We start from the raw sequence: 10,038 nt of genomic DNA on the forward strand, positions 1-10,038 counted from the left end.
TTTTTTGGTTTTGGTTTTTCTCCGGTACCAGGAACCGAACTCACGACCTTGCGCTTGCCAGGCAGGCGCTTTGCCGCTGAGCTAAATCCCCAGCCCCCAAAATGGTCTAATTAACTGATAGATAAACATAAGATCCTTTTTCCTTTTTCTTTTCTTTTTTGTCTTTCTGAAACAGGGTCTCGCTTAGCTTTGAGCTCACTCTGTAGCCCAGGCTAGTCTCAAACTCACAACCATCCTCCTGCTTCAGTCTCCCAAGTGCTGGGATTATAGGTGTGCACCATCACGCCTGGCTAAAATCCTTTTTCTATTGTTTCAACCATGGCTGAAAAAAACATAGCAATGAGGATATGAGGCTACTACTGATCATCTTTGTAGACACAGAGGTTAGTACAGCCCTGAGAAATTCTAGATATTTGGAAAATAAATGTCAAATTAAGAAATTAATTCTTTCTGAGGATCAACATGTGTAAACTGCCTTAGGATAGATAGTAGCTGCGTGTGTATTATGCTTCAAATACAAAAATATTATGTGTAATAGTTCCCCTTTTCTTTATCACTAGTCTCCTAACAACCCCTGCAAGTAAGAACAAGTTTTGCTACCCTATTTTGCATCTGAGTTGATCACATACAGTCATACAAGCAGTCTACACTGATTCTATATTGAGAAGACATTTGACATTCGTGTATTTGTCTCATTACTTCCATTTTCCTCCCAAATTTGATCAAAGAAAAAGACCGGCCGTTTAATTGACAACCCTCATTATTTCCTCCAGTTACCTGAGAGTTTACTGTGCATACCACACGTATACACAATATAACCACAACAGCAATCTCCGACTTTCCTTCGGGTCCCCTGCACAATCTTAATGATTGTTAGGGACCACAGAAAGCTTGAGTTCATGTGGATCATACCAAATAATATTCATTGTATTAGAAATTAAAACAGAAAATTTTAAATTTATGTCAATATATTTGAAAATAAGAAAAATATATTCCATGTTTACACAAATGATATCCTATTTACAATAACTATACTAAGAAATATGGTACTGTTTTATATGTTTGTAAATTTTTAAATATCTGGCTTAATATTAGATACCTAAATAGTCATATATTCTTTTGAATTCATTGTTTTGTCACAGTTTTTAATTTGAAAAATTGGAAGAATATTCAGCTGTGGGTATGTGTGTAGTGTGTGTGTGCATGTGTGTGTGTAGTTTAGAAAGTACAGACCATTTTAATAGTCTATTAAAAGTATTTATGAAGATGCTTAGAAACTGCACCAAAACTTGACCAATGATAGTTTTTAAAATGTTAATTGCAAAGTGAGTCTGAAACTCTTTCAATTGCTTCTTCTCTCTCTTACATTAAAAGCCAATGGTATGTGTTACACTTTGAAGGAATCTTTTAAATTACACAGATTATTTCATAATATCATGCAATGATAATTGTGGAAAACATTGGGTTGCTAAATTGTACAGCTATCCTAAATGTTGACAAATTTCACCACTTAATATTTAAAAATGACAGCTGTTAGCATTACCATTGATCTCATCAGAGGATTCAAGTATTGAGAGGCCCTATTTCAGAATGGCAAATATAAACTTTCCAAAGTTCTAATCTTCATTTAGAATTTTTAAGTTTGGCATTAGCCACAAATACTGGTGGTTGTTTTTATTACAGTAATGAGCTCAATTTTTTTTTCTTAATTTAAAATATGCATAGCATGTCCTCAATTTGGCATAAGCATAGTTTGTCTACCAGTTATTCTTTAGAGTAAAATGCAACTCCCTGTGTAAAAACTGTAGCTCACTCAGATATTTTTCCTGGATTGTCTCCTATGAATAACACACGGGTTCTGTGGAAGATCTCCATGTGGTCACAGAGTACTACACATGGTTACATGCGAGGACTGAGATTTAATGAAATTTAGTTCTTACTGCTTCATGAAGGTCACTGTTAGGTGAAATGGAGCAGGTGGTGGTAAAATGTACATGCAGTCCAGTGCTCCTCCTTCCTTCAGCATTGCCTTTGCTTTACTAACACAAATGTCACTATGGTTGGTTTCTTAATCAAGTGTTTATATCATTATGAAGATAGGTTTTACCCCCTAGAACCACTCAAAAGGGCTTCATGGGATATACTTTGACAACCACTAGCGTACAAAAACAAAAAGTTTTCATGGAGGTACCATAAAGTAGTTCAAAGAACAGGGGATCTCACCAACCTGAATCTAAGTTCTGACAACTATGTAATGTAGTTATGTAACCTGAGGCATATTTCCGCAATATTCTTGGAATTAGTTACTGCATTTGGCACATGGACTCGCATATGTAACTGACAGGGGAGTTGGCAAACCACTCATCGGTCAAAGCCCCTCTCTCACTTTTTTTAAAGCTCAGCCACCCTGATTTAATCTGTATTTATCTCGAGTTCTCATATTTCTCATGTAACACAGTTCACAAATATAACTGCGTGCGTCAATGCTAGATAATGAAGACACAGAAAAACCAACACTTCCTATCCTCTGACCTTGTGCTTTGCAACACAGTAGTCGTGAGTCACCTGTAGCTATTGAGTGGGAGAAATGTGGTTAGTGTGAACTGCGATATGAAGAACCGCGTGTTTCTGTATGGCTCCACCTTGCTCTCCGCCATCTTTTCATCTCAACTTGAGGGGCTCCTCCTGATATTTCTTGTAAAGCAGGTCTTGTGGGAAAGAATTCCCTCAGTTTAAGTTTATATGAGAGTTTTAATTTCTCCTTCATTTTTAAAACAGAGTATTGCTACATGCAGTATTCTTCATTGATGTTGTGCTTTCTTTCCACATCTAGGATAAATCATTCTTCTCTTTCTGGCCTGAAAAGTTTCTGCTGGGAAACCAGCAACAGATTTCACTGGAGCTCTCTTGAGTGTATGATAAATTGCTTTTCTTTTGATGTCTTTGTCATTAACTTTAGGCAGTTTGATTATTGTGTCCCTGACTGTGATTCTCTTTGCATTTATTTAACAGGAATTTTTTGAGCTTCCTAAAAATATGCCTATTCTCCCCCTCAGATTTGGGAAAGTTAGAGTCAGTAATCTCTGTGCATTTTCTATCTTTTTTCCTTAAATTTCCAGAAGGTACATAATGTCCATCTGTCCCTTCATTTTTGATTTTCTTCATTCTTTTCCTTTATTTTTTCTTTGGCTTGATATTTTCACATGACCTGCCTTCAAGTTTACTGACTTTTCTGGCTTACCAGTCTGTTGTTGAACCCTGAATTTTCAGCTTCAGATTATGGCCCTTTTTAATTATTTCTATGTCTTTGCTGATAGTCTCATTTTATTCATGCTTCACTTTTCTGATTTCATTTACTTATCTGTCTGAAGCTCTTTTAATTCACTGAACATGAAATAACCAACTGTGTTCACTTTCTGGAGTTTTTCACTTGCTCCTTTGACTGGGCCACATTTCGTTGTTTCCTCTGTTTGACTTGCAGTCTTTCTCTTGGAGTTGGAAGATTGAAAAAACAATTTCTCTCCATCTTTGCATGTTGGCTTCATTCAGGTAAAGACCTTTATCAATCAGTTTAGATGGTGATGCTAAGATCTCTCCAACCTCTGGTCTCTTGTTGTTATGATTTGTATCTAGATGTCCCCCCAAAGTCTAATGTGATAATAGACTGGGAGTTACAAAGATGGCTGGGTTAGGGTGTGTAAAGGTAGATTAAGGATGTGATACTGAGATTAATGGGGTGGATAATGGAAGCCTCACCCTGGGTGTGGGTGGCACCAATCAGAAGGCTTACAGCCTGGATGGAATACAAAGGAAGAGAGGGAAGGTAGATCTGCTGCTACCACTACTGCACTGCTTGTCTCCTGCTGCCTCCTGCCTGCTCTGTGAGCCACTCTGCCATGCCGTCCTGCCTTGGAGCCAGCCAACTATGAACTGAATCCTCTACAAACTGTGAGCTGAAATAAGCCTGTCCACCTTTAACTTTGAGTATCCTGTATTTTGTCTCAGCAATAAGAAAAGTAACTAAGACACTTGTGTTGCATGCTCACCTCTGAGTTTAGCAGTTTCCAAACTCTAGCACTGGCCCCACCGGTGCTCCACATCAGGCAACACTGACGTTTCTCCTTCGGGCCAGATGCTGGACAGCCAGTGCCCTCTTCTGTCTCCTCCACTGGCATGAAAGGACTTGCTGAAGTTATTCTGCACTGTGCTGTCTAGAGGGAGTGAGGGACTTGAACACGTGTGTTAAATACCTACATTTTCCTACAGTTTTGCTGGAATTTTTTCTTAGTTTTCCAGTGGCCTGGATCCTCTACCTTCTCCACTGATCTCTAGAGTCTCACAGAGGTACTCCGGTCCACATTTACTAGCACAGTGTTTCTTCAGGGGGAGGAGGGTCTGTAGCTTCCTGACTCACCACTTTGCTGATAGCATTTCCTGTCTGCTTATTTTTGTAAATCAATTTTTATTGACACAGAGCCACATTCATTTATGTACTGTCTGTGCCTGTTTTTGTACAGTTGCAGGGTTGATCATTTGTGACAGAAATTACCTGTCCTATAAAGCCTAAGCAGTGTTGGACAAAAAGTAGATTTTCATCTAAGGGAGAAGGCATAGAAGACCACTATGTACTAAGAGGTCTTCTGAAGGCTAAATGATGTTTGCTTATAATCATATTTTTTATTTTCCTCTAGTTGACTCTGTTTTCCTTTGACCACATAGGGATTCATTTTGTCCTTTAAAGACTCCAGGGATGCTCCTGCCACAAGCCCTTGCAACGTGCTGTCTTCCCACTGGGAAGGCCGTTCCCATTGGTATCCATGTGCCTAGCTCACTCTAGTGCCTTCAGATCTCTACTCAAGAGTCATCTTCCTAGGGACTAGCAGCAAAATCTAAACTTTAAATTCTTTAGCATTGCATATCCACTACCCAACTATATTTCCCCCTTAATATTATTTATTCATCATCTTCCTCATCCTCTGTCTATTCTAAGACTTCCTATCTCCCCTTCTAGAATGCAGTTGAGATTATTTGTATGGAATTTTTTTCACTACAATATCCATAACACCCAAAGTATCTATTTTTATAAAATAGGTGCTATCAAAATATTGAAATAACAAGTGAATAAATGTGAAAAGTATTCATGCTATTACAGGGCTTGAAAGAATTGGGCTACTTACTTCTATATCCTTAAATTAGATATACCTCATCGATTAAGGGATTCTACTATGATGTGGGAGCATTAAAGAGCGCAGGAGAAACACAAACTGCATTTCAAGTTTTAATTAATTTTAAACATCAATTATCTGTCTTTCTCACATGCTCACATGTTCACAGAAATCCAAAATCATTTTATCACAACCACATAAATGGAAGAAGTTTTTTGAAGTTTCTCTTTTCGTTCATCCAAAAAAGAGGAGTCTAATATAGAAGGGTAAAATAAAATCTTACTGAGGCCTTTGAATGCATCGTATTACATAATTTGTCTAGTACAACTTTTTGTTTTCCGCACTTTCTAATGCTGTGTTTGGCATTTGAAATGGTCAGATTTGTCAGGATTTCTGAGACAGCTTCAACAAAGCCATGTGCAATCCTTTTTTCTCAAAATATCACAGAGTTCACAGCTGAGTGCCAACTACACATCCTGCAATCCATTTACCTCAGACCTCAGAGGGCCAACTATGTCATGTGTGGCTTCCCTTACAACCCAGCCATTAAACTTCAATGGGTTTTCCTTTCTTTTTAATTACATGTTGTAGGTTTAATTTCTCCTTAATTTTTTATCCACATTGAATTCTGTATGAACACAGCCGCTTCTAAGGTATACCCTTCATCTGTTTTTTATGAAGAGAATATGTTTTTATAAAGGAGAAGAAGTATTCAAAATTGCACTTGGCATTTGGAGCACAGCAAAAGGTGGCTGTGGTCCTGTTTTATTGTACAACAATCCTGTAAACTCCAGCTGTCAAGGCGTCTGATCAGTTCTTCAATAGGAGAAAGGGGCTCAGCTAAATCCTGCCCACATGCTGATGTGTACCCACATAATAACTGTGTTTCCCCCTCTTTATGAATTTCATTTACACTTATTCTGGGATTTTGAAGGAAAATCTTGAAAGAAAGACGTGACGGGAATTGTTGAGTAATTTATTTTCTGTTTGCCATGGTGGGGGTGCGAAGAAGGTGCAATCTGTTGTGCTTTCCCTTGAAGGAAATGCCCAAACTCATCTGCTGTTCTGGAGTAGTGTTCAGCTTCATTCTTAAAGCTCTGTCCTCTCTAAATGCTTGTAGTAAAGGTCGGTTAGAGACTGATCTGAAGTCATCTACAGAGCACGATGCACAAGTAGATCTAGAAAGTAGGAGCTCAGAGGATGATTATTAAAGAGATTCCCACTGGGTACAAAAACAGAAACGTGGATTCAGGTAACTTGCTCAAGACCTCCCAGCACCGGCTCTGTTCTGTTCCAGAATGAGTACTGGGAGCCAGATCTTAGGGCTCCAATTCAAGACTAGCTCCACGGATTACAGGCACACACACTCACACTTGTGTGTACACACATAGGCACACATGTTACAAAATGGATTTATCGCAGAAATAAGGAGTGAAGTGGAAAAGAAAAAATTTACTGCTGCTTGTGTTTCTGCTGTTATCTTCGCTATTATCTTCATTGTTATTATTATGGAATAAATGGTTGAGAAAAGGAAGCCTCATTCCTAAAGACTGAGAGTTTCTTGGGCAGAAAGATGCAACCTTGTTCACTTCTGTTTATGCAGATGCTACTGTATTGAGTCCCTAGCAGGTGATGGATAAGCATATGAGTCATAAAGACTTTAACCTGCAGAAACAGCTATTTCTGTTGACATACTTTCAGTGGAGGAGAGATATTTGATTTTTTTCTCATCATAGATTTGTATTCCATGTGTCAAGTAATGCGCTAAGAATTTGGGAGATTTTATCAATTTATCACCAAACAAAATGAGGAAATTTTCTGTGGATTGTATATAAGCGCTTGATAATCGATGTAGTTATATGACTATCAATATCCATTAATGTGAGCTCAGCACGACATTAAAGCATTTTTTTACATACTCATTTTTCACTTACAGGGGGTATAGTGCTTTTTGTGTGGGGTCTAAAGTGATGAAAATAACTTCCAAGTGAGAAATTCATGTCAAAGCAAGAGATCACTTTAGGTAGAGATAAGAAATTGTAAGAAAGATACCAAATCTATTATTTGGATTCCTCCTTTCAAATAATTCATTGGGTTGACCACACAGTTAAAAACCAGTATAAAAAAATGTTGCTTTTAGCTAAAAGAACTTTAAATTATGAAATTTGACTAAAGCAATGAGGCTGACTCCACAAAATCTATCTAGTTGTTTTTCATTTAGACTAAAAACCTTGGATGGAATCGTCTTACTCCTAGATATGGTATATTGGTTTCTAGGGTTACTTGCAAAATTGCTTTTTCAGTTTCTAGAACTTCTTGCAGTTTACACAATCTAAACCTCAGAACTTGTCTCAATAACTAATAGCTGATAGAAAGAGCTCAAATTTTTATACTGAAATTCACTTAAAAGTTGTTTCATCAATAGCCATTTGGAATATGAGATTTTCAAATCGTGCTCTCGGAAATGACCCTAGGATATAGAAACTATAGAAGTTATCATAGTTACTCTTGCATTATTTCTAGATTTTGCATAATTACATGCTCATCACACATACCTGTGTTTTATAATGTACTGAGGCTACCACTATGTGAAACAGATTGTCTCATACAAAACTAACTGTAGGTAGGTTGTGTTATAGCAGATGAAATTCCATAGTGATGGCCTCACTGTTGAGTCTTAATTTTAAAATAAGCTCAGTAAAAGCCAAAAGTTTCCACTTAGAATAGGTTTTTAAGTATTAAATTTTTGTGGATACCTAGTACTGCTCAGTAACAGAGTTTATCCAGTGTATTGATTATGCTAATATAACATTTAAAAATATTTAATATAACATTTTAAAATATTTAAATGTTATGCCAATTGCAAGGCTTATCCAGTCACACACAACTCCTCTAGTATAGTGGACAGAATGGCTCCAAAATAATCTCAAGGATATGAAAACATGTAAAGCTCACCAGATTTCAGAGAAAAAAAAAGTTTCTGTTTTGAATAGTTTTCAGCTCTTTAGTTTTTCAAATGGAATTAGGTTAAGCTAATAGAAAATTAATTTTGTTTGCAGTAGAATAGTTCTGATAATGCTTTGGAAAGTAGGAAAATTAGTTCTGGGTCTCTTTTACAAATGAAGGCTTAAAATTTATTTTATATTATTTGCAGATGTTTAAATTATTTGTGGGAAGGCAGTGTAATTTAGACAAAACTTGATGGCACATAACTGAATGCTAGTAATCCACAGATGTGATGAAGATATAATATGCACATCTCCCATTAGGAAAGTTTAATCTTAAAGCAAATGATGATTTTGAATGTAGTTATGGTTAACTTTAGACATTTATATGACCAATGCTTAAGATTTATGGTTGATTCTATTTTTTACCAACATTAAACCCTCTTAATAACTCTTATGATTTATGTCAAATTTTTTCTGCAAAAACTATGAAAGATAAATTAACAGAGAAGACTAAGAACAAAGACAGCACCGGCCGCAATTACCACTGAGGGTACACTGACAATACTCCTCTCAGTGGAGAATACACTCGCCCAGGCCGGGAGTCAGGCACAGATAATTCACCCGCAATGTTTTTTGGCAGCACATTTCAGAAATCTCTTTTGGGTGCTCTACCTGTGACAATAGGAGAGAAAAGACTAGAAAATGTGGGGTATGCAAAGAAGAATAATTAAGGTTGACCTACTTAAAGAACATGGTAAAAATAGAAAAAATACTGAATAGGCACATTATACATTTTATATTTTACATTTGCCTGGCTGTTTAAATTTTTTGTCTTGCTTCAGTTTAGATCAAGGAAAAACTGAGCAAATTTTGAGACTGGTCTTAAACTACAGTAGTACTTTTTAAGATCTGCTACTGATCAACATATGTACACAATCCAAGTAAATAGTATTTTCAGTACAAATCTACTTTACTGTAATGAAGAATTCGTGCCTGCTTGTGCCATAAGAAGGTTTAAGAAGAAGCCAGGGTGGATGTGAACACTCCCCAAACCTTTCTTTGTCCCATTGTGGTACCCTCTTAATTCATTTGGCATCTTCATTTAGAACTATTACTTGTCTCACAGGGTCATAGCAAAACTTGAATGATTTATTCTACCGTCTCTCAATAATCATGAAGGCAAGGTGTTGACACAAATAATTAAGAGCTGATTGAACATAATTAATAACAATTTTCATGAGCCTCTCCTCAATTAATATCTTAAATCATTCATCAATTTTTAAAACAAAATACAAAAAGTTGTAAAATGAACTCACTTGCCTTTTATCCTGTGCTGCTCAAAATCTGATAGATGAATAAATGGGAAATATTCAAACTATGGACAATTGAGAGGGCAGAAAGAGCAGCAAGGAAACTGAATCACACACAGTTAGACACAAGGGCTTGGCTGAGCTGTGGTATGTAACCCACGGTAACATTTCATAGACCCAAAAATCATCTTTCTCATGGAAAATTTTACACAGACAAAAAATGCATAAGATCCTGACAAAGGGGGCTGGGGATTTAGCTCAGCGGCAAAAGCGCTTGCCTGGCAAGCGCAAGGTCGTGAGTTCGGTTCCTGGTACCGGAGAAAAACCGAAAAACCAAAAAAAAAAAAAAAAAAAAGAAATAAAAAGGAAAATTAAACAGTAAAATATTTATCTGTTCTATATTTGCTTTAAAAATTCTAATTGGGTCAGTGATTTAACATTTTTAATTAAAAAAATACTAATATCAGCACATAGTTTTTAAAATAAATTTTTATGTTCCAATAAAATTCTGCCTGATACAATGTAACAAAAAACCAAGAAAGAAAACCAACATAGAGGTGGGAACTTGAGGTATTCTTCAGCTGGTATTCTATCATTCTTTTTTTTTTTTTTTTT

This window comes from Chinchilla lanigera, unplaced genomic scaffold (assembly GCF_000276665.1).
Source record: "Chinchilla lanigera isolate Chin_1 unplaced genomic scaffold, ChiLan1.0 scaffold00061, whole genome shotgun sequence".
Taxonomy (NCBI): domain Eukaryota; kingdom Metazoa; phylum Chordata; class Mammalia; order Rodentia; family Chinchillidae; genus Chinchilla; species Chinchilla lanigera.